The following is a 21,521-nucleotide window of genomic DNA, read 5'->3' as shown; positions in this document are numbered from 1 at the left end:
TTCACTAATCAAGACTGGTTCCTATCCGCTCTCGATAACATCTCTTATAAAACATGGACTTCCAATTCCTTCAACAGACTTATCAACATCTCATCAGAAGGCGTGCTCCTCCTCAAACAATCCTTGGAACAAAAGGGAAATTGTAAGATACACTGGTTTCAATATTTCCAATTAAATTACCTGCTAAATGACCCTGTAGTCCATCACCAATTAAAGCTTAAACTATCCCCTTTTGAACAAATAATCCACAAACCACATCTTGCCTACAAACACCCTATCTCTCTCATTTATAAAATCTTACTTGCTGTATATGTCTCCGAACTACCCAAATACACAAAGCTTTGGCAACAAGAACTTGGAGATCCTATTTCCCCCTCACACTGGCGCAAAATTTGGAATTCCCATGCATTCAAAGCAGCTAATATTAAAATAAGAACACAAACTTTTAAGGTCATACCCAGGTGGTATACCACCCCCACTAAATTATGTTATATACTCCCCAACTCCTCTAGACTCTGCTGGAAAGGCTGTAATGCTATTGGGACACAACTTCACTGCTGGTGGCAATGCCCTATAGTCCAACGATTTTGGACTATAGGGCATTTTTGTGAAATTGTTCTTTGTACTGAAGTCCAAAATTGTTGGACTTCAGTACAAAGAACGATTTCACAAATTGTACACAACTCTATCCCACTCTATTTTGAAAATGCAGTCCTAAATCTTTGGGCCCTCCAAATCCCTCACTTTCATAATTATGAACTGCTGGAATATCTTTGTGCGGCTGCAAGATTGGAAATTGCTTCTAAATGGAAATCTCCCAACTCCCTTTCCATCTCCAACTAGCATACAAAGACCATAGAACTCTGCGCACTGGAAAAAAATTCAGATTTTCTAAAACAGCAAAACTTGGACACATGAATTGAACTTCCTAAGAGTTTGGTCTCCATATCTCGACTACCTAGCCTCATATAGCAAATACTCAACACAACTGGAAGTTATTAATGCTATGTATTAGTATGGAACCCTAAGACAACCATTTTCTTAGCTTTGAGTTTGTTATGATTTATTCTTCATGTTTATAGATTTATAACCAACCAGGCTACTATCCCAATGTGTTACAATTGATGCTTTGTTTTGTACGAGTATATTTGAACACATCGCTGATGTATAAGCTTGTTTGTATTATCATCCTTTTTCTCAATAAAGTTGAAAATTTGTTCCAAAAAAATAATGATGAAGAATTTTACTTGTGCCCAGTTCTTGCCTGGATGTTTGTGCATTTGACTTTCTTGCTTCCCCTGCTTATGCAACATATTCTGTGTGTGAGAGAGATTGGGGGTGGGGGGGAGAGAGAGAACATTTCTGTTCAAGAGATTGCTACATTGCACTGCTAAATTTAAAGCTCAATTCAAGATAGGTTATTCCTTGATAAATAGGAGAGTTTACTTGCTATAATTTCTAAAGATACAAGAAGGCTTTGTGGACTGATGCTAGTGACAGCAGTTCAATATTCATTTTATATGTGGTTTAAGATTTGAGACTTTCTTTTTCTTCTGTAATTGTACCCTTTCTTTAGAAGAAGAAAGAGCATAATCTCTCTCTCTTCACATTTCCACCACCATATTCAAAAGCAAAGTGAAAAACTGATAGAGATGGGAAGAATTATGGAATGGGGGGAAAGCCTAGGAGGAACAATCACCAACAAATTAATTGGTCACACAAATACAAAATTGCATTCCTCTCTTGGTACATGGCTAGCACTTTTGAGGAGTCAATTTGAAAAGAATGTGCCAGCCTATAGATGCAATCAGACCAGCAATTAGTCACAGCAGTCTCTTGGCTTTTAAAAAGCCAATAGATTTTAAGATGTGCCGGGCAATCAGACAGTGTCTGCCCACCCAACAAAAGACAGTGGTCACCCAGCACATGTGCAGAGTGATCACACTTACTTCTGCATGTCCATGGCATGCCTGGGCCAATCAGATGGCCAGAAACATGCCATGGAAGCATCACAGTGACTTTGCCACCATGAAGTTCCAGGTGTCTCTTTACTGTATTGTGGAGGCATCACAGCACGAGGTAGGTGCGAGTGGACCATGGGGGGCAGATGTGCATGTGTGATCATGCCCATCATATCCAGAAGTGGCAGTAGCTATGGTGGGCCAAAATGCCCATCTGACAGAGGCATCACTAGGGTGGGTTGCACCCTGGGGTGCAACTGATTCAAGTCACCCCCCCTTCGGGGGGAGGGGGAACCCCAACTCCTCTCCCGAGGGCACAGGCCAGGCCCCCTGGAGGAAGGGGGGGCAGCTTGGATCAGCCAGCCCTGGGGGGCGGGGGGCAACGCTGCTTGAGGAGAAAAAGGCGAGGCTCCGCCCCCGCAGGGCGCACTTGGACTACAAGGCCCAGCATCCTCCGGGGCGGCGCCGCCGGCGCCCCCTCCCCCCTGGACAGCGGCAGTGGCGGTGTCCCCGAGGCTGGCTGGCCCGGGCCCGTAGCGGCAGCAGGAGTAGGGGGGCTGAGCAGGTGTTGCTGCTGCTGCCGCCTGAGGGGCTGAGCGTGGACGCGCCCCCGAGCCGCAGTAGCAGCAGCGGTGAGGCGCAGTGGGCAGGTGCAACAGGCAGGGTGAGCGCCGGGTCCCCCATCCCCCGCTGCCTCGGCAGGCAGGGCCTGTGGTGGGGCCGGGCTGCGCGCATGAAGGGCTGGCGGCATCGGGGACGGCCATGGCGGGGGCTCCGGGGGGCGGCGAGGTGGCGGGAGGCGCGGGCTGGTGCTGGACGACGGCCGTCTTTGACTTCGAGGGGGCGGGCGGTGCGGAGGAGCTGCCGCTGCGGCGGGGCGTGTGGGTGGCAGTGGTGTCGCGGGAGGTGCGGGTGTCGGGCGATGAGGGCTGGTGGGCCGGGCGGCTGGCGGGGGGCCGGGTGGGCATCTTCCCCAGCAGCTACGTGGCGGCCGCGCCGCTGGAGATCGCCTTCAAGGAGCTGCTGCTGGGCCAGCCCCTTCCTGTTGGGGGGGGCCATGGGTCTGCCTGGGGCCAATGAGAATGCTCTTGGGGAGGGCCGATGGCCCCCTTGGCCCCGCCCTAGTGACGCCGCTGCCATCTGATCATACCCTATAACTGCCATGTATCCTTCCCTTCCACCTATGATTTGACCAATTACAAGTAAAAGTATTTGCTGTGATTGAAAGCAGGGCTTTTTTTGAGCAGGAATGCAAAGGAACACAGTTCTGGCAGGCTTGGCCAGGACTTCGGCTCAAAAAAAAGGTCTTTAGCAGAGGGAAGGCACTTGGCAGCCACGTGCTCCAAGGCCACGTGCTCCATCCTCTCTGCCACCTCCAGCCTCCAACAGGCTTGCAAAGAGAGCAAGAGACACAAAGCCACCCAAAGGTGGCATCCCTAGAATCTGAGCAATAGCTGGGCTTCAACTGGCACTATGGTATCTCTAGGTGCTATGAATCATCTCTTAGGAAAATCCTAGCCATAGAATTACAGTCCCCAGTGTTATCTTGGGAGAAGGAACTGTACTTTAGATATCCCCATAAATCTAAGGTATAATTATATGCAGGGCTTTTTTGGTAGCAAAAGCCCAGCAGGAACTCATTTGCATATTAGGCCACACCCCCTGACATCACCATAGTTTCACATGGAACTTTTTAGTAGAAAAAGCCTAGCAAGAGCTCATTTGCATATTAGCCACACACCCTGACATCTAGCCAGCCGGAACTGCATTCCTGTGCATTCCTGCTCAAAAAAAGGCCCTGATTATATGTTGCACTATCCTCAAGTTCTCCCTGAGGACTTTATGGAATACAGCACACATAGAAAGAGGAGCTAAACCTTTTTCCTCACCCCATTTATCCAACCAGAAACTGCCCCTGGGATGCTATTTCTCTACCAGGGAAACCTACTTTTCACTTCCACACATGTAAGTTTTCACAATTAGGCAAGTAGCATCTCTTAGGGACATTTCTTAAGGCTACTGGTGGCCCTATTGGGCAGAAAGGTGGAGTAAAAAATCTTGTTAATAAGTTAGTAATAATAATGATATTATTAAGTACTGACTTTTCATGCATCATAGACTCAGTTTGAATTGGGCCCCTGTGCACATCAGGAATAGAGTTTCCAGCACAGAACTTGCAAGGGTACATTTTATCAAAAACCCTCAAAGTGAATCTGAGAAAGATATGAAGAGAATGTAATGTATAGTTGTGCTCTCATGATAGGGTTGCCAAGTCCACTTCAAGAAATATCTGGGGACTTTGGGGGTGGAGCCAGAAGACTTTGGGGGTGGAGCCAGAAGACTTTGGGGGTGGAGCCAGGAGCAAGGGTGGGACAAGCACAACTGAACTCCAAAAGGGCTTCTGGCCATTGCACTGAAAGGGCCCCCACACACTTTAAATGCCTTCCCTCCACTGGAAATAATGGATAGGGACACCTTCTTTTGGGGTGCATAGAATTAGACCTCCTGGTCCAATCCTTTTGAAGCTTGGAGGGTGTTTTGAGGAGAGGCACAGAAAGCTGCTCTGCAAATTTGGTGCCTCTACCTCAAAAAACAGGCGCCTTCCCCAGAGACCTGCAGATCAGCTCTTCATTATAGCGTATAGGAATCGGTCACCATAGGGAATAATGGAGAGCCCAGCAGACCTTTCCCTCCCCCGCTTTCTGATGACCCTGAAGCGGGGAAGAGGGCCTCCAAACCGGGGGATCCCCTGCCCCCACCTGGGGATTGGCAACCCTATCTCATGAGCTTTGGATAACACAGAAAGAGCCAGAAGTGCACAGTCAATGGCAGGGGGCGATTCCACAGTGCTGTAAGAAACAAAGCCAAATAAAAGATGTTGTTGCTAAAGACAAACTGGTGCAAGTTTGTTTGTCAAAGACTTAGGATATAACATAGTGTTTGAAGTACCACAAAGCCAAAGCTGAAAAGAACACAAAAAAGGGAACAGGCAAGTATTTATGGACTTTGAGAATGGGAACATAGTAAAAAGTACACAGTGAAGGAAGTACACTGAACTGATATTTACAGGTCCCACAGACAAATGGTCTACAGAACTCAGTGCTGGGCAGAAAGGCAAAGATACTTGCAGGCCCTGAGATTTCAGTGGCATGAAAGAAGCCTACAGTGCTGGTTGCAAGATCTGAAGCACACACATACACCAAAAAAAGTCTGAGTACAGTCAAATGGGGTAGCAGAAAAGTATGTCCAGATCTTCAAAAGCATAAATCCAGATCTTCAAAAGTCTTCAAATGGGCACTCTTCGCAGTGGAGGATGGTAAGCAGTGGGGTGCCGCAGGGCTTAGTGCTGGGTCCCATGCTCTTTAATTTGTTCATAAATGATTTGGAGTTGGGAGTGAGCAGTGAAGTGGCCAAGTTTGCGGATGACACTAAATTGTTCAGGGTGGTGAGAACCAGAGAGGATTGTGAGGAACTCCAAAGGGATCTGTTGAGGCTGGGTGAGTGGGCGTCAACATGCCAAATGAGGTTCAATGTGGCCAAGTGCAAAGTAATGCACATTGGGGTCAAGAATCCCAGCTACAAATACAAGTTGATGGGGTGTGAACTGGCAGAGACTGACCAAGAGAGAGATCTTGGGGTCATGGTAGATAACTCACTGAAAATGTCAAGACAGTGTGCAATTGCAATTAAAAAGGTCAACCACATGCTGGGAATTATTAGAAAGGGAATTGAAAACAAATCAGCCAGTATCATAATGTCCCTGTATAAATCGATGATGCAGTCTCATTTGGAATACTGTGTGCAATTCTGGTCACCATACCTCAAAAAGGATATTATAGCATTGGAAAAAGTCCAGAAAAGGGCAACTAGAATGATTAAAGGGTTGGAACACTTTCCCTTTGAAGAAAGGTTAAAACGCTTGGGGCTCTTTAGCTTGGAGAAACGTCGACTGTGGGGTGACATGATAGAGGTTTACAAGATAATGCATGGGATGGAGAAAGCAGAGAAAGAAGTACTTTTCTCCCTTTCTCACAATACAAGAACTCGTGGGCATTCGATGAAATTGCTGAGCGGTCAGGTTAAAACAGATAAAAGGAAGTACTTCTTCACCCAAAGGGTGATTAACATGTGGAATTCACTGCCACAGGAGGTGGTGGCGGCTGCAAGCATAGCCAGCTTCAAGAGGACGTTAGATAAAAATATGGAGCAGAGGTCCATCAGTGGCTATTAGCCACAGTGTGTGTGTGTAGGTGTGTGTATACATTTTTTTTGGCCACTGTGTGACACAGTGTTGGACTGGATGGGCCACTGGCCTGATCCAACATGGCTTCTCTTATATTCTTATGTAAGACATTTGCCTAAGACAGATGAGCTACAGAAGCATAACAATAGTGGAAGAAGCATTTGTTAAGGATCAGATGTGTTTGTGAAAGACTTAGGTTACAATGGTTGGCAACCCACTGGGAGGATTGGGGAGGACAGGGACAGGTGTACCAGTGTCTCACCAGTACACAAAGTTACTGCAAGCATACAATGCCATTGCTGACCAAAAAAACCACCCTGAAGTGATGTTATGATGTCAAGACAGTGCTCTAGGATACACCAAAGTTCTGTTTTGAACTATAGAGTTTGAGGAAAAGCTTAGAGGGGCCCTCAGATGTCATGATATAACTTCCCTTTTTTCAGAGGAAGTGACACTGTACACTGGTGCACATGTTTCCACTCCCCCAACTCCCTGCTTCCCCCCCCACACACACACTGGTTTTTGTAGCAGGGGGAAACAGGGAAAATTGCTGGGAGGCCTCCCACTATGGCAGGAGATCTGGCTCCCTGTATGAGGTACCAGCTTCATGGGCTAAGAAAGAAACGGGTGTACTCATGAATATCATTGCGGCCCCACAGATCTAGTGACTGGATTAATTGGCTTTTTAAAAGTCAGCTGTGCACCCCAATAGAAAACTATTGGCAGGTTTACTAGGCAGAAGAGAAAACCTAGTTCCATTTTATCCTCAGAAAAAGAGACAACTGCTTAAAAAGGTAAGAAATTAAAAGACCCAGGCTCTGAGTTACCCATTGGACACAATTCAAAAATTGTGGCAGGACACTACAGCAAATGTCTTGCAAACTGGCACTTACTAAAAATAATATCAACAAAGAGATCCTTTTGAAAGCATCGATGAGCAGAAGCTATAGAACACTTAATGACCACCCTGATTGTTCATTTTTAAATTTTTACCCCATGCTTCTGCCAGGATGGCTCACAAAATTAAAAACATTAATATCTAAAATTACAGCAATAATGAAAGCAATATAAAAAGCAAATAAAATCTGAAGTGAATACAGGATTCCCAAGATAATCAATCCACAATACATCTTTAACCAGAAAATCAGTAAAAGGTAAGCCTGTCAGAACATCAAAGGTGCAACATAAATGCAGAGACAAAACCAGCAATTAGCAGAATTTTTTTTCATATAGCTTATTTACCTTTCACCAACAAACCCTCACAAGAAGTCCCCTCTCCTCAAACTCTGCCTTCTCCAGGCTTCACCCTCTGGAGATTTGTGGGTGGGGCCTGGGGAAGGCAGGGTTTGAAGTGGTGGGGGGGGGGGACTTCTTGTGTGGGTTTCTTGGTGAGGGTGACTCTAAGGGACTCTGGTGAACTATGACTGCCCGACCTACCAGTAATCCTGAACCTGTGGAACAGAGATTGTGGAGGGTGGTAGGGAGCCTGAGTGAAGAATGGTGTCACAATGGAATACAGCTGCCTACAACTTTAGAGGCAGCAAACCTCTGAATTCCAGTGCTGGTAGACTGCAGCAGGAGAAGGCCTCTGTGCTTTGTTTGGCTCTCCACATCAACCAGTTGGCCACGGTGTGAAACAATACGCTGACCTAGATAGACCAGTGGTCTGATCCAGCAGGCTCTTCTTATGTTCTTAACGTCTTTTCCTACATAGGAATATACATCTTAAATTGCCAAGTCAGGATTTCATATATCTGTGCTTTCGAGAATGACTGCTTCAGACCATTTACATTTACATTAAATTAGTTCTGTAGATTCTTGTTTTCCAGTACTTTGACACTCTTAGTGAAGTCATTTCATAGTTGTTCAAGTGTGGTGCTTTTTTAATCAGTCTAATTTTATGGGAGAAAGGAAAGTTCCTTATTAAGGACTAATCAGGCTTTTGATTCTCCGTCCTCCCTCTTTAGGGAAGCCAAGCAGAGTTATCTTAATATGCCACCTTTACTTTTAATATGTTCATAAAAATTTAATCAGATAGGAGAGACTCCAGAGTCAGAACCATGATTAAAGTATTTACACTGACTATATCCCAAATAGTGATACTACTAATTTAATAAAATCTATCTAGTTATAGCCAATACCAAATTCAATCTAACTTTTAATAGTAAAGCTCTTATAGCCTTCTAAACTACCCAGGATTCAGAAGTCAATCTGGGTCAAGGCTTAGCAACAAGAATAGGAATACAACAGAAGGGCTTAGTTCCAGAAAATAAGAATACTATGGCACAAGATGGCATTCACACATGTATCTCATACAAAAGAGAATCCTCATAGGCTACAAATAATGAACAAAGTGTCTCACATGCAGAAGCTTCTTTGAGGTTCTCACTCAGGCCACACCATCAGCTGAAGACAAGAAACGACTTCATAAACTAATAGCTTGGTTTTTGTGCTATCAGATCTTTGGCACAGGGAGAATCCTCTATCTACCATGTATGCTTAAGCATACACCTTGCTACAGTAGCTGCTAGCTTGTTTAACAGGTATCAATATGCAGAGAATGGTATAAAATACAAGTGTATACCATTCTGGAATTCCCTGTATCCCACATGCCTTTGTGATAATTTTCCTCACTCCTTAGGGTTGTCATCCTCCAGAGGAGAGCTTGAGATCTCCTGGAACTACAGCTGACCTCAAGACCACATAGATTGTTTATTTCTGTATTATTTATTTATTTAAAATATTTATTCTGCTTTACTTGGAGAAAATGCTGCTTTGGAAGGTGGACTCTAGGGCATTACACCTTACTAAGGCCTCTCTCCTCCGTCCCAGGCTCCACCCTCAGATCTCCAGATATTTCTGAGCCCAGAGCTAGCAACTCTGTTTTTTTAATTTTACATTCCAGTCCAACCTTAATCAGTGTCTGGATTGAAACCTAGGATATCTGATACACGAATAAAGGAACCTACCTCTGAGCATGTGCAAAAAGATTTTTCCTTTCTTGTAAAGTAATTTCTTCTAGAATGTCCCCACACATTTTACAAGGAAATGGAGAGTTTCAGGTAGATGGAATATCTACATTCTGAACAGCAGGAACACAACTACATACCTGTTTGTGGCTGCATAAAAGTCTCCAACCTTTTTGAGCCCTCAGGTGTCTTTGATCTTCTGACACAACCACAATATGACTGCCACAGGAGGTGGAGCCAACTACTAAATATCAGGGAATGAGGTGATGCATAACTCTCATAATAATTCCTCAGCATTTCAGCCAGAAACTTTGTTCAACAAGATGCCTTTTAAAATGTGCTTATAGTTTAAAAATATTTTCTTGCATATGCAGAACTTGGCTTCAGGAAACGAAAACTGGTATTCAGGGGAACTTCACTGCTGTATTTTTATTTATTATTTCATGGAATGGGAAAATCTCCTGGCTCCACCCCCAAAGTCCCCAGCTATTTTCTGAGTTGGACCTGGCAACCCTGCGCTAATCCCTCCAGTCATATCTGAGGAAAAATAAAGCAATGGCACAAACTGGGACATGCTCTTCTCTATAACAGCTATGGCATCTGCATACACACAGGGTCTACTCCTTCCCCCCCAAAAAGAGGCAGCATGGAGGCATTACTATAGATCTAGCAGTGTGGGACCTGGGACAATTGCCTCTTTTGTCCATTGGACAAAGCAGCTCTTCCTATGCTTACCTGTTTGTTCATATTGCTTCATCTTGAACAGCTCAAGTGATGTAGGAGGATAGTGGAACTTGGAGAGGAGAATGGTGTTTGTGATCTGAAACCTACAGCAGGCATATACATACGGCATTTACAGCCATGACTCCTTGGCATATATTTACTACATGTTTTGTGGAACTCCTTTTCAAATGCTACAGTGCTTGCTGTGCAGGTGCCTTTGTCACTAAACATGGATTCTGCAGATAGCAAAGTCTAGGCTTCTGAATAATTTCAAAAAAGGCCCAGTAGAGCAATTCCACAGGGCTTTTTTGGTAGCAGGAACTGAAGTGGCTCTACCTTGCTCCTTGACCTTTCAGGCACACCTGACTGGTTAATAAGGAACAGGGCACAGCGAACTTTGTGCAGGGGAAAATGCAGGGGAAAAGGCTAAGTTCAGTAAACATGATTATCGGTCTCTGCTCTCGAGCACATCTCATGCTCTGAACAAACAGTTTTGTACATGTCAGCTATCCACCTCAGACAATGATTCATGATTATCTTGTATGACTCAATAAAAGGCTAGGGGAAGACCCTAGCAGGTCAGCTCATGATTGCAGCCTGAAGACAGACTGACCCTCGAATCGTTCTTTGCTACATGGGGCGCCCGGGAACAGGGACCACAACCTACTCACTCCATCTGGAACAGACTTTGGTGCACCTTCAACATTCCTTCAGGAACCCCCTTCAGGGTGAGTATGGGGGCTTTGCTTTCTCAGAGACAGAAAGCACAAGCCAGGGAACTGATCTATTTCCTCAGAAAGGCGGGGCAGGCTAGTTCTGAATCTAAAGTTCAGGGACTGGTAAAAGAAATCGGGCAGCAACGCCCTTGGTACCCAGAGGGTGGGTCCCTCAGGGTGTCTGACTGGCAGAGAATTGGCACAGATCTTCATGCTGAACCACGAGCTCTGGTTGAAACCCTGCAATTGTGGTTCCACTGTTATCATGTAGTTGGTACCTATGGTCCCGACACTCTTTTCCTCCCTCAACTTAGCACTCAGCCACCTCCCTCCTATTCTAATGTTCAGTTGCATCCTCCCGCTGCCACTCCTCCTGTCCCTCTGGTAGATACTGGGCAGAAGGAACAAAACCTGTGAAAAGTGCCTTTCAAAAAAAGGTACGACAGGAACAGGACAAGGGTGCATTGACAGGGGAAGAGCTGGCTGACTTTTTATAGGTATGCCTGGTAACATATGCACAGAATGAGGATGGGCAACAGGTTGTTAACAATACTGTGTTGCCCTACTCTGTTTTGAGTGAAATTGGAAAGGCTATCAGAGATATGGGCATAGGGGGAACCTATGTGCAAAGTCTTTTAGAAGGACTCTCTAATGGATACACTATGGTCGTTTTCGCACTTAGCGTTTGCTCCCCTTATTCCGCGGCGCAATTATGTCCGGATCATTTTTCTCGTTTTCGCACTAGTGACTCTTTGCGGAGTCGCCTTCCCTGAAGCCCCGGCTCAAATCGTTTTCCCACAGGCATCGACTTGAGTTCGATGCCCTGTCAATCATTTTTTTTTAAGCGCAAGTCTGGTTGCGTAAGGACGTACTAACATACTAACGTACTAACGTAACATCGAGCTGTTCCCTCCCCTTCTTTTCGTGGACAAACCGCATCACGTGTGCTGCTGCTGCTTATGGATTGGCTGCAGCTGTAGAATCCTCCACAGCCCTTTATGTATTAACAGAAGCATTCACAGTGGAGAATCCTAGCACTAGATTCCCCCCCCAAAATTCTGAAGTTGCGAAATATCGCAATAACGAAGAGAGAGAAATCGAGGGGTTTGTGTGTGTGTGTGTGTGTGTGTGTGGCAGCTTCTTCCTTTCCCAGCCTCGCTCCCTCCCGGGTGGCGAAGCTGGGATTTCCTCCGCTCTCTTTCCCCTCCCCGGCTGGCGCTTGCAACGGGGACCTGACTGATTCCTGCTGCCAGAGCTCCCCCCCCGCCCCATTCTCTCCTTCCCCTTCTGTGGCGCGTGTGAAGAGCGAGCTCGCATCTATTTTCTAACCGAGCGGAATGTAGCCAGGGAGAAGAATGCAGGACTCCAACTTCCCATTTTATACATGGCGATTTTGTGCAGGTCCAGAAATCCTGGTGGCACAGCTGAGGGAGGCATTCCCTTTTTAAAACACACACACATGAACGCTTTGGCCCGCACCGGCACTAGATTCCCCCCCCCCCCAAACAATGGTCGTTTTCGCATTATCGAGATAACGCAACTAAAGTCAATAATAATAAAAAAAAAATTCTAACGAAACCAATTGAAGTGGCAATTGAGGCTATTCCAGGAGGGTTTTTTTTTTCTATTTGTTAATTTCAAAATATCGCTATTACGCAAAACTGTGAAGTTTAAAAAAAAAATGGCCGTGCCGGCACTTTGGGGAAGCGCCGCAAAAGGCTGATGATTGGCCAAGGGGGTGGGTGGGGTGGGAGGACGGAAAGGGAGAGGGTGCCGCCCACACAGCAGTCGATCCGGCGTGGATGGATTTCCCACAGAAAACTCCGCGGAGTGGATCCGGAGTGGATCCGGAGGTTTTCAAAAACTCCGGAAGGAGGTGGATCTAGATACTCCGGCGTGAAACCCCTGCAGTGCCGGAGCAAACCGCAGCGCCGGAGCAACAGGTGGGAAAACCAGGAAAAGATCCGGAGGTAAATGGGGTGCTACGCCGGAGTAAACGCTAGTGCGAAAACGGCCTATGATTCCTCCAAGATTGTAAAAATATGATGAGGATGGACAGTATGTTGTATGGGACAGTGAATATCGTAATTTGGCTGATGCTCAGGGACGTGGCTCCAATGGGGCTTATACTGCTGAACAACTATATGGATCTGGACTGTTCAGCACTATTGAAGCTCAAGTTCTACTCCCTGTTGCAACCCTTGCTATTGTATCTAAATGTGCTTTACGGGCCTTTGCCAAGGTACTTACAGAAGGATGACCAGCCCATAGTTTTGCAACTGTCCATCAAAAGCCACAAGAACCCTAATTAGACCTTATCAACCATCTTCAGGCAGCAATCAGAAGACAGGTTGTTAATCCTGATGCAGCAAGAGAATTGATGATGAAATTGGCCAAGGAAAATGCTAATTTGGATTTAGAAAGAGCCCTGTGGCGCAGAGTGTTAAAGTTGCAGTATTGCAGTCTTAAACTATGCTCACAGCATGAGTTCGATCCCGGCAGAAGCTAAGTTCAGGTAGCTGGCTCATGGTTGACTCAGCCTTCCATCCTTCTGAGGTCAGTCAAATGAGTACCCAGTTTGCTGGGGAAAAGTGTAAAAGACACACTTTACTTTGCAACAGCGCTCAGCGCAACGGGCTGAAATTGCTGCTATAATAATGGCCTTTCAGGTCTATTCACAAAGGCCTTTCAACTTAATAGTTTAGACCTTATATGCATTTAATTTGATTCATCAACTTCCTGGTGCATGTATCACTCCCCAAATTGACCCTAATTTGTTGGCTCTATTTTTAACCTTGCAGTCTTTAATTTCTTGCGGTGTGTTACCTTTTTTTGTTTTACTACTATTCCAAGCCATTCTAATCTTCCTGGTGTGATTGCTCAGGGCAATGCATATGCTGATAAGGCCTTGAAAGGTGTTACCTCTCTATTTACTGATCCCTTTCTCAGTCACCAGAATGCCAAAGCACTTGCCAAACAGTTCTCATTACCTTTTGATCAGGCCTTTGGCCCATCCAGTCCAGCACTCTGTGTCACACAGTGGCCAAAATATATGTGTGTGTATACACACACACACACATATATATACTGTGACTAATAGCCACTGATGGACCTATGCTCCATATTTTTATCCAATCCCCTCTTAAAGCTGGCTATGCTTGTAGCCACCACCACCTCCTGTGGCAGTGAATTCCACATGTTAATCACCCTTTGGATAAAGAAGTACTTCCTTTTATCCATTTTAACCTGACTGCTCAGCAATTTCATTGAATGCCCACGAGTTCATGTATTGTGAGAAAAGGAGAAAAGTATTTCTTTCTCTACTTTCTCCATCCCATGCATAATCTTGTAAACTTCTATCATGTCACCCCGCAGTTGACGTTTCTCCAAGCTAAAGAGCCCCAAGCGTTTTAACGTTTCTTCATAGGGAAAGTGTTCCCTAACGAGCTTTGGCAAATGGATATTACCCATATAGCTTCCTTGAAACCTGGTACTGTGTCTGTGTTTGCGTAGACACGTACTCTGGATATCTTTGGGCTACTGCTCACCGTGGTGAAGCCACCAAACATATCCTGGCTCACCTTATTTCCGCCTTTGCAGTAATGGGTCGTCCGCAATGATTGAAAACTGATAACGCTCTAGCATATAGTTCTTCTGAATTTGTTAATTTTTGTATACAATGGAACATTCAAATCTGGCATGACATTCCGTATAATTCCACGGGTCAAGCTATTGTGGAATGCGCTAATCAGACATTGAAAACCACTCTTCAAAAACAATTAAAAGGAGTGAAAATGAGGGTTCCTACCCAAATGCGGGTTCAGGAACAATTGAATTTGGTCTTATTAACTTGGCATAGACGGTTCCCCTTATTACCTGAGGATGCAGGCATGCTGCTGTGTTCTCTCTTGCAGGTCCTTTGTGGGTTCTAGCATGTTGTGTTTGCCTGGCTAAAGATGGCATGGCATCAGAGTCTCCCAGATCCGATTCCCAATTTCAATCTCAGACTCAAACGGGAGATTGTGCGATGCCTGCAGACCCAGACGGCTCATGATATTGCATGGGGGGATGTGAAGCGTCTAACTAATCAAGCTCAAAAAACGTTGGAAGAAGCTGGGCAAGAGCCATCCCTGGAGAACTTGGCAGCTGCTGTTTTTGCGCAGCTCACAATGCACTCCATGACTGTTCTTTGTTGTTTGTTTATGTATTTTGTCTCCTGTCAAGGTGATTAGTTTTGGAGATAATCTTCAGTTTAATATTTGAGAACGCTTAGTTCACATTAACAACATTTCCCATTTTTGTTTGACACAACACACTGATTTACATATGTTATTAGGAACCTAATTCCCGTTTGCAAGGCCCCAGGAAATGTAGGAAACAATACAGTTCCTGGTAAATTTTTAAATGAATCCCAGATCTCTTATGCAACTTTACCCAACTGTAGCATTCCCACCTATAAGCTTCCAGCAGATGCCTTAACTCTATATACCCCATATGTGGCTAACCATGAAAATCTTACTTGTGCACAGATGGTAAATTGCTCCCATCATAAGCCATTGCACGGTTGCCTGCAAACAGGTGCCCCCTTGTGGAAATGTAATGCAACAATTAATGTAACCAGTAATTATGGCCATATTCCCTTACCACCTGGGTGATTTTTCTCTTGTGGCCGTTGAACTTTTAGTTATATTCCTGCTAATATATCCCTTTCTGTATGTTATTTAAGTCGCCTTGCTGTAGTGTTGCCTTAAAAATCCTGGCTTATGGAACCCTCTGCCTCATGCATTAGCAGGGAAACTGTCTCCTTAGACTCTACCTGTGATTCTTCTGATATGGCATTATTATCTCAGGCTGAATATGTAGCCCTCGCTGCCTCGCTTGTAGGTGTTCCCGGCCTCGCCACCCACAACTCTCGTAACATAAATGCACTTGCTTGTGTAGTTGCTAAAGTATTGAACCAATACCTCAGCTGCTCTGACAGCTCTCAAGATAGAACAGCGACAGCTTCGTCATGTTATTTTAGACAATCAAGCTGCAATCAATTATTTGTTGTTATTACATCATCAAGGCTGTGAAGTTGTGCAGCAAATGTGCTGCTTTAATTTGTCTGACAATAGTCATGTATGACAGCGCCCGCCTCACGGTCCCACTGGATCACTTCTATATGCTGCTTATGGCTGCCCCAGCCCCTCTGTCGCCTCAGTTCCTCTTTTTAAAACGTTTACCTTAGGAATATATAACTCAAGGGGGTGGGTATGATATGGATTTCTCTATCTTAGACTCTTCGGGGGTTTTGCTTTCAGTTCAATTTGTAGGGGACCACAGCAGTTTTGTTAGTTTTTCCAAATTATAGGCACCAGAGAACTTTAACGTAAACCACAGATATTTATTATAACACAAAGACTTAAACTGGGGATATGGGTGATATATACACAAGCTGTTAACAAGTTGCTCAGTCACTTCAGGCTTTATAATATCTTTCTTTTTCTTAGGTCTCTCAGGTTCACAGTTCCTATATAAACACTCTCCAACACTAGCAAAGGCTGGCCTCTTGGGTGTAATGTGCTAAGTCTCTCAAGTCGACTGGAGCCTCTACTCCCAGCCCATCAAACTTTTAGACCCACATATATTCCCTCAACCACCTCTCTAGCTCTTAAGAGATGTAAATATGTGTCTGTGACCGCTCAGGTCTTCACAGTGACTCTCCTTCTTAGTCACACACAGCCTCTTGCTGTTTTTATCGAACTAGCAGTCAGCTTTTCTTCTCATGAAGACTCTCCACAGCTACTGCCCCAGCTCCTTCTCAAAGACCAACTCTCTCAGATTCTGTCAGACCCTAACTGACTTCAGCCTCTGTCGAACACTAACTCACTCCGGCTCTGTCAGGCACTAACTGGCTGCCTCAGCCGTTAGCTGTCAATCCCACACTGAGAGTTCTTTTTTTTTTAATGATTTTATTTATATTCCAATCCTATAACATATATATATATATATATATATGTTATATATGTTATATATATATATATATATATATATATATATATATATATATATATATATATATATATAAATTTCAGTACAAAAAGTAAAACAAAGGATTAACATCATCCTATACCACTTAATTGCTTACATGATGAGGTGAATTGTGGTTTGATACCCACCACCAAACTATTAATATCCATCATTTACCTAAATCAATGTAATCTAAACTGTAAATCATAATAAATAAAGTTAAACTAGACGAATTTATCAAAAAGTATACCAGTAACTGGCAAAAAAAGTCAAAAGGGAAAAACTCAAAGGATCTAGATGATCAGTTAGAACAAAAGGACACAACACAATTGGCGGATTTACTGCTTTTAGATGAACGAGAAGAGGGAGAGGTTCCCCAAGCAGAAGAATTGCTACAAAGGGAGACGAGGTTGCAGAAAAAGAAGAGAATCCAATAGAAAGCTCCAGATTGAAACATGGCAAGTAATTTAAAAATTATATCTTTAAATGTTAATGGTTTAAATTCTCCGCAAAAGAGAAAGCAAGTTTTTTCACAACTAAAAAAATTAAATGCAGACATTATCTGCCTACAAGAGACGCATGTCAGGAAAAAAGATGAACTTCTTTTATATAATAAGAGGCTGGGGAAGGCAGTCATAACTTCTGAGGTCGACAAGAAAAAGAGAGGATTGGTGACATATATCAGAGAAGATTTGCAAGCAGAGTTAATTTTTGAGAGTAAGGACGCTAGATTGCAAGGAATTGAAATAATAAGAGTCCAAAAAATTTCTTCTTGTGAATGTTTATGCTCCTAATGATAAACAGGGTCTTTTTTACAGAAATTTATACCGTAAAGTGGCTGAATTTGAGTATGAAAACTTCTGCATTATTGGTGATTTTAATGCGGTTTATGATCCAGATTTAGATAGGAGCCCCAGAACTGATAACAAGAAACGCAGGGGGCTGGGTAATAACACTCTTCCAGAAGGTTTTTGCAGAATGGTGGAAGAATTTACTTTAGTTGATGTCTGGCGCACATTTAATATGGATAGAAGAGATTATACTTTTTTTTCAAATAGACACTGTTCTTGGTCAAGGATAGACATGGCTTGGATCTCAACAGGTTTAATTAAAATAGTCGAGGAAGTTGAGATTTTGCCCTCTACAATAGCTGATCACTCCCCTATTATGTTATTGATGAAGACAGCTAGGAGGAAAACAGGCTGGAGAATGAACCCAAGCTTGATGAAAGATAAAAAATTTGTTCGCTATATAGGAGAAGAGCTGAAATTTTTTTAAAAAACAAACCTTCATAAGGATATTTCCTTCTCAACGATCTGGGAAGCGAGTAAAGCCTTCTTTAGGGGATTAGTTATTAGCTACAGTGCACATAAAAGACGTGAGGACAGCAAAATACTTATGAATTGGATGGATTTAGTTAAAAAAAAGAAAAACAATTTAAGATAAATCCGTCACTGCAAGAACTTAGGACTGAAATTAGAACTCTTCAACATAAGATTCATTTAATCTTACTAGAAGAGATGGAAAGAAAGATAAACTATTCTAGATCACAATTTTTTGAGAACGCTAATAAACCAGGTAAATGGCTAGCTTATAGAGTCAGGAAGGAAAGAGAAAAAAAAGTGATAAAAGTATTGAAAGATGAAAATGGAAAACACAGATCAGTGCTAGAGGAAATGAAAAAAATAGTTTGAGACTACTATCAGAATTTGTATAGCGAAACTCAGAAAAATAAGGTAAAACAACATGAATATTTAGCAGATAAAGTAGAGATAAAATTAACGGAAGATCAGAGGAGCACTATAAGTGGCCCGATAACGGCCTGCGAAATAGAAGAAGTATGGAGTAAATTAAAAAGAAATAAGGCTGCAGGCCCAGATGGTATTCCTCCAGAATATTATATAACTTTTAAAGAAAACCTTATAAACGTCTTTAAAAACTTAACGGAGGAGGTGTGGTTTTCGGCTAAAATACCAGAATCTTGGAAGTATAGCAATGTTGCCCTGATCCCCAAACCCGAAAAAGAAACGGATGATATTAAGAATTATCGCCCAATATCTTTGCTTAATGTGGATTATAAATTATTCACAGCGATATTAGCCAATAGATTAAAGAAGATCTTGAAGGTAGTCATCCACCCTGATCAAACTGGGTTTATACCAAAAAGATATATGACAACAAATATCCGGAGGCTTCTAAATGTTTTGGAGTATTTTGAGTTTAATAGAGACAAACAATTAGCGCTTTTATTTCTCGATGCAGAAAAAGCATTCGACAATTTGGACTGGAATTTTATGTTTGAACTTTTAAAGAAAATGAATTTTGGAGACATATTCATAAACAACATTCGAGCAATCTATGATAAACAATTCGCTAAGATAATAGTGAACGGAGATCTTACTGAAGAAATAATTCTTACTAAGGGTACAAGGCAAGGCTGTCCTTTATCCCCGCTATTATTTATTCTATCTTTAGAAGTTCTAAATGAGGTAATAAGGAAAGACAGTAAAGTGAAAGGTTTAAAGGTTAAAGGAGAAGAGTATAAATTGCTGGCTTACGCTGATGATATGGTTCTTATCCTCCAAAATCCTCTGGACTCGGTAGAGGTGGTTCTAAAACATTTAAGTGACTATGGTGAAATTGCGGGGCTAAAAATAAATAAAAATAAATCTAAAATCTGACTAAAAACATGAATTCACAAGTAGAGGATGTTCTTGAGAAGAAAACAGGATTCAAAAGGGATAAAAAAGTGAGATATATAGGTATAGTAGTCTCTAATAAATGTAGTACAATATATCAGGATAACTACATACCTTTATTAAAACAAATAGAACTATTATTCAAAAAAAATGGAGTAATATGAAGCTCTCATTTATGGGCAGAGCTGCATTACTTAAAATGAATATACTACCTAAAGTTTTATTCTTATTTCAAATGGTGAGTTTCGCAGTCGCGAAGCCATTTTTTATTAAACTAAACCAGCTGACAAGAACTTTTATATGGCAGGGAAAGAAGCCCAGGGTTAGATGGAAGATCCTAACAGACAAAAAAGAAAATGGAGGTCTGGGTCTTCCTGATTATGAGAGTTACTACCTAGCATGCTCAACTGCATGGTTAAAAGAATGGATTATCCTGGAAGACAACCGTTTATTGGCTTTAGAAGGATATGATTTGCAGGCCGGATGGCATGCAAACTTATGGTATACTGAAAAACCACAAAACTACTTTAAAAATCATCTAGTACCTAAATCTCTCCAACAAGTCTGGATTAAAATTAAGAGAAAAATATATGATAAAACACCTAGATGGCTTTCCCCTGTGGAGGCATCAACTTTACCTCAATTACGGTCTTCTAGAAGAGTGATTAGGTACGCAGAGTTATTGGATGAAAATAACAAAATTAGAAAGAATGAGGATTTGGAAGCGAGGGGAATTACAATGGACTGGTGGGTAATGACACAAATGCTATCAAAATATAATAAAGATAGAGTATCTGGCTTCACTAAAGGAAATTTTGATTTTGACTTCATTATAACCACGAGATAGGAAAAAGTTATTAAAAAGGTTTATAATTATATAATGCAAATTGAGCTCGAGGAGGAAGTGGTGAAAGAAACTATGTTAAAATGGTCTAAAAATTTGAAAAGAAATATAATGCTGGAACATTGGGAATTACTGTGGAAAAATAATTATAAGATTATAAAGCCTGTTAATTTCAGAGAAAATTTTTTTAAGTTATTCCATAGATGGTACATTACCCCGGTGCAGCTAAATAAGATCAGGCAGTCTATATCCCCCAAATGTTGGAAATGCGAAAGGATGATAGGATCCTTCTACCATTTATGGTGGATGTGCCATATAGCAAAGAGATACTGGATAATAATTCATACAATGTTAAAAGAAATACTTATGGTAAATATTGTTTTTAAGCCAGAAACTATGATACTCTCGTTTGTTAGAGGGATTGTTCCCCGTGAAGATGAAAATATTACTGTATACATCCTGACCGCAGCAAGAATTGTATATGCTAAAGTTTGGAGGTTAAAAGTAGTCCCACAAAAGGAAGAGGTCATTCAGAAAATCCTTCAGGTAGCGGAAATGGACATCCTAGCCAATATGGTTAAAGGAACACCGAAAAGTGAAGCGAAACAGAAATGGGAGAAAGTATATAATTGGTTGCACACTGAGAGTTCTGAGCACTCTGGCCCCCACCCTCAGGTCACCTGATGCAGGCTCTATGCATCCCTGGTTTTCCTTGGTTTTCTATTTAACCCATACCTTACCATCACATCATGTTATCGAAAATGAAATACAAGCCCTCAAAACAACTGACACAGCAAATCAAGCAAGACGTCCTCCCTTCCTGGTGGAGCAGCCTATGGTCCTGACTTCCCTCAGGAGCCTGGCTCCGAACTCTTTGCATGTATGGAATATTAGTTTTTGTCATGTTGATTTTATGTTGCTGTTTAATTCAGTGTGTACCCTCCTTACTGCTGCAATGTCTTTCTATTTGCAGCACATTTCCCACAAATCCTATTTCACGACAACAATTGCCATATGTATATAAAGCTCTTGCGCAAATGGACCATCAGTTTATAAAACAAAAAAGGGTGGAATGAAGTGGCTCTACCTTGTTCTTTGACCTTTCAGGCACACCTGACTGGTTAATAAGGAACAGGGCACAGCGAACTTTGTGCATGCTCAGGGAAAAATGCTATGTTCAGTAAACATGATTATCGGTCTCTGCTCTCAAGCACGTCTCATGCTCTGACCAAACAGTTTTGTACATGTCAGCTATCCACCTCAGACAATGATTCATGATTATCTTGTATGACTCAATAAAAGGCTAGGGAAAGACCCTAGCAGATCAGCTCATTATTGCGGCCTGAAGACAGAC

The sequence above is a fragment of the Heteronotia binoei genome, chromosome 10 (genome assembly GCF_032191835.1).
Source record: "Heteronotia binoei isolate CCM8104 ecotype False Entrance Well chromosome 10, APGP_CSIRO_Hbin_v1, whole genome shotgun sequence".
Taxonomy (NCBI): domain Eukaryota; kingdom Metazoa; phylum Chordata; class Lepidosauria; order Squamata; family Gekkonidae; genus Heteronotia; species Heteronotia binoei.
This window is presented reverse-complemented; position numbering follows the sequence as displayed.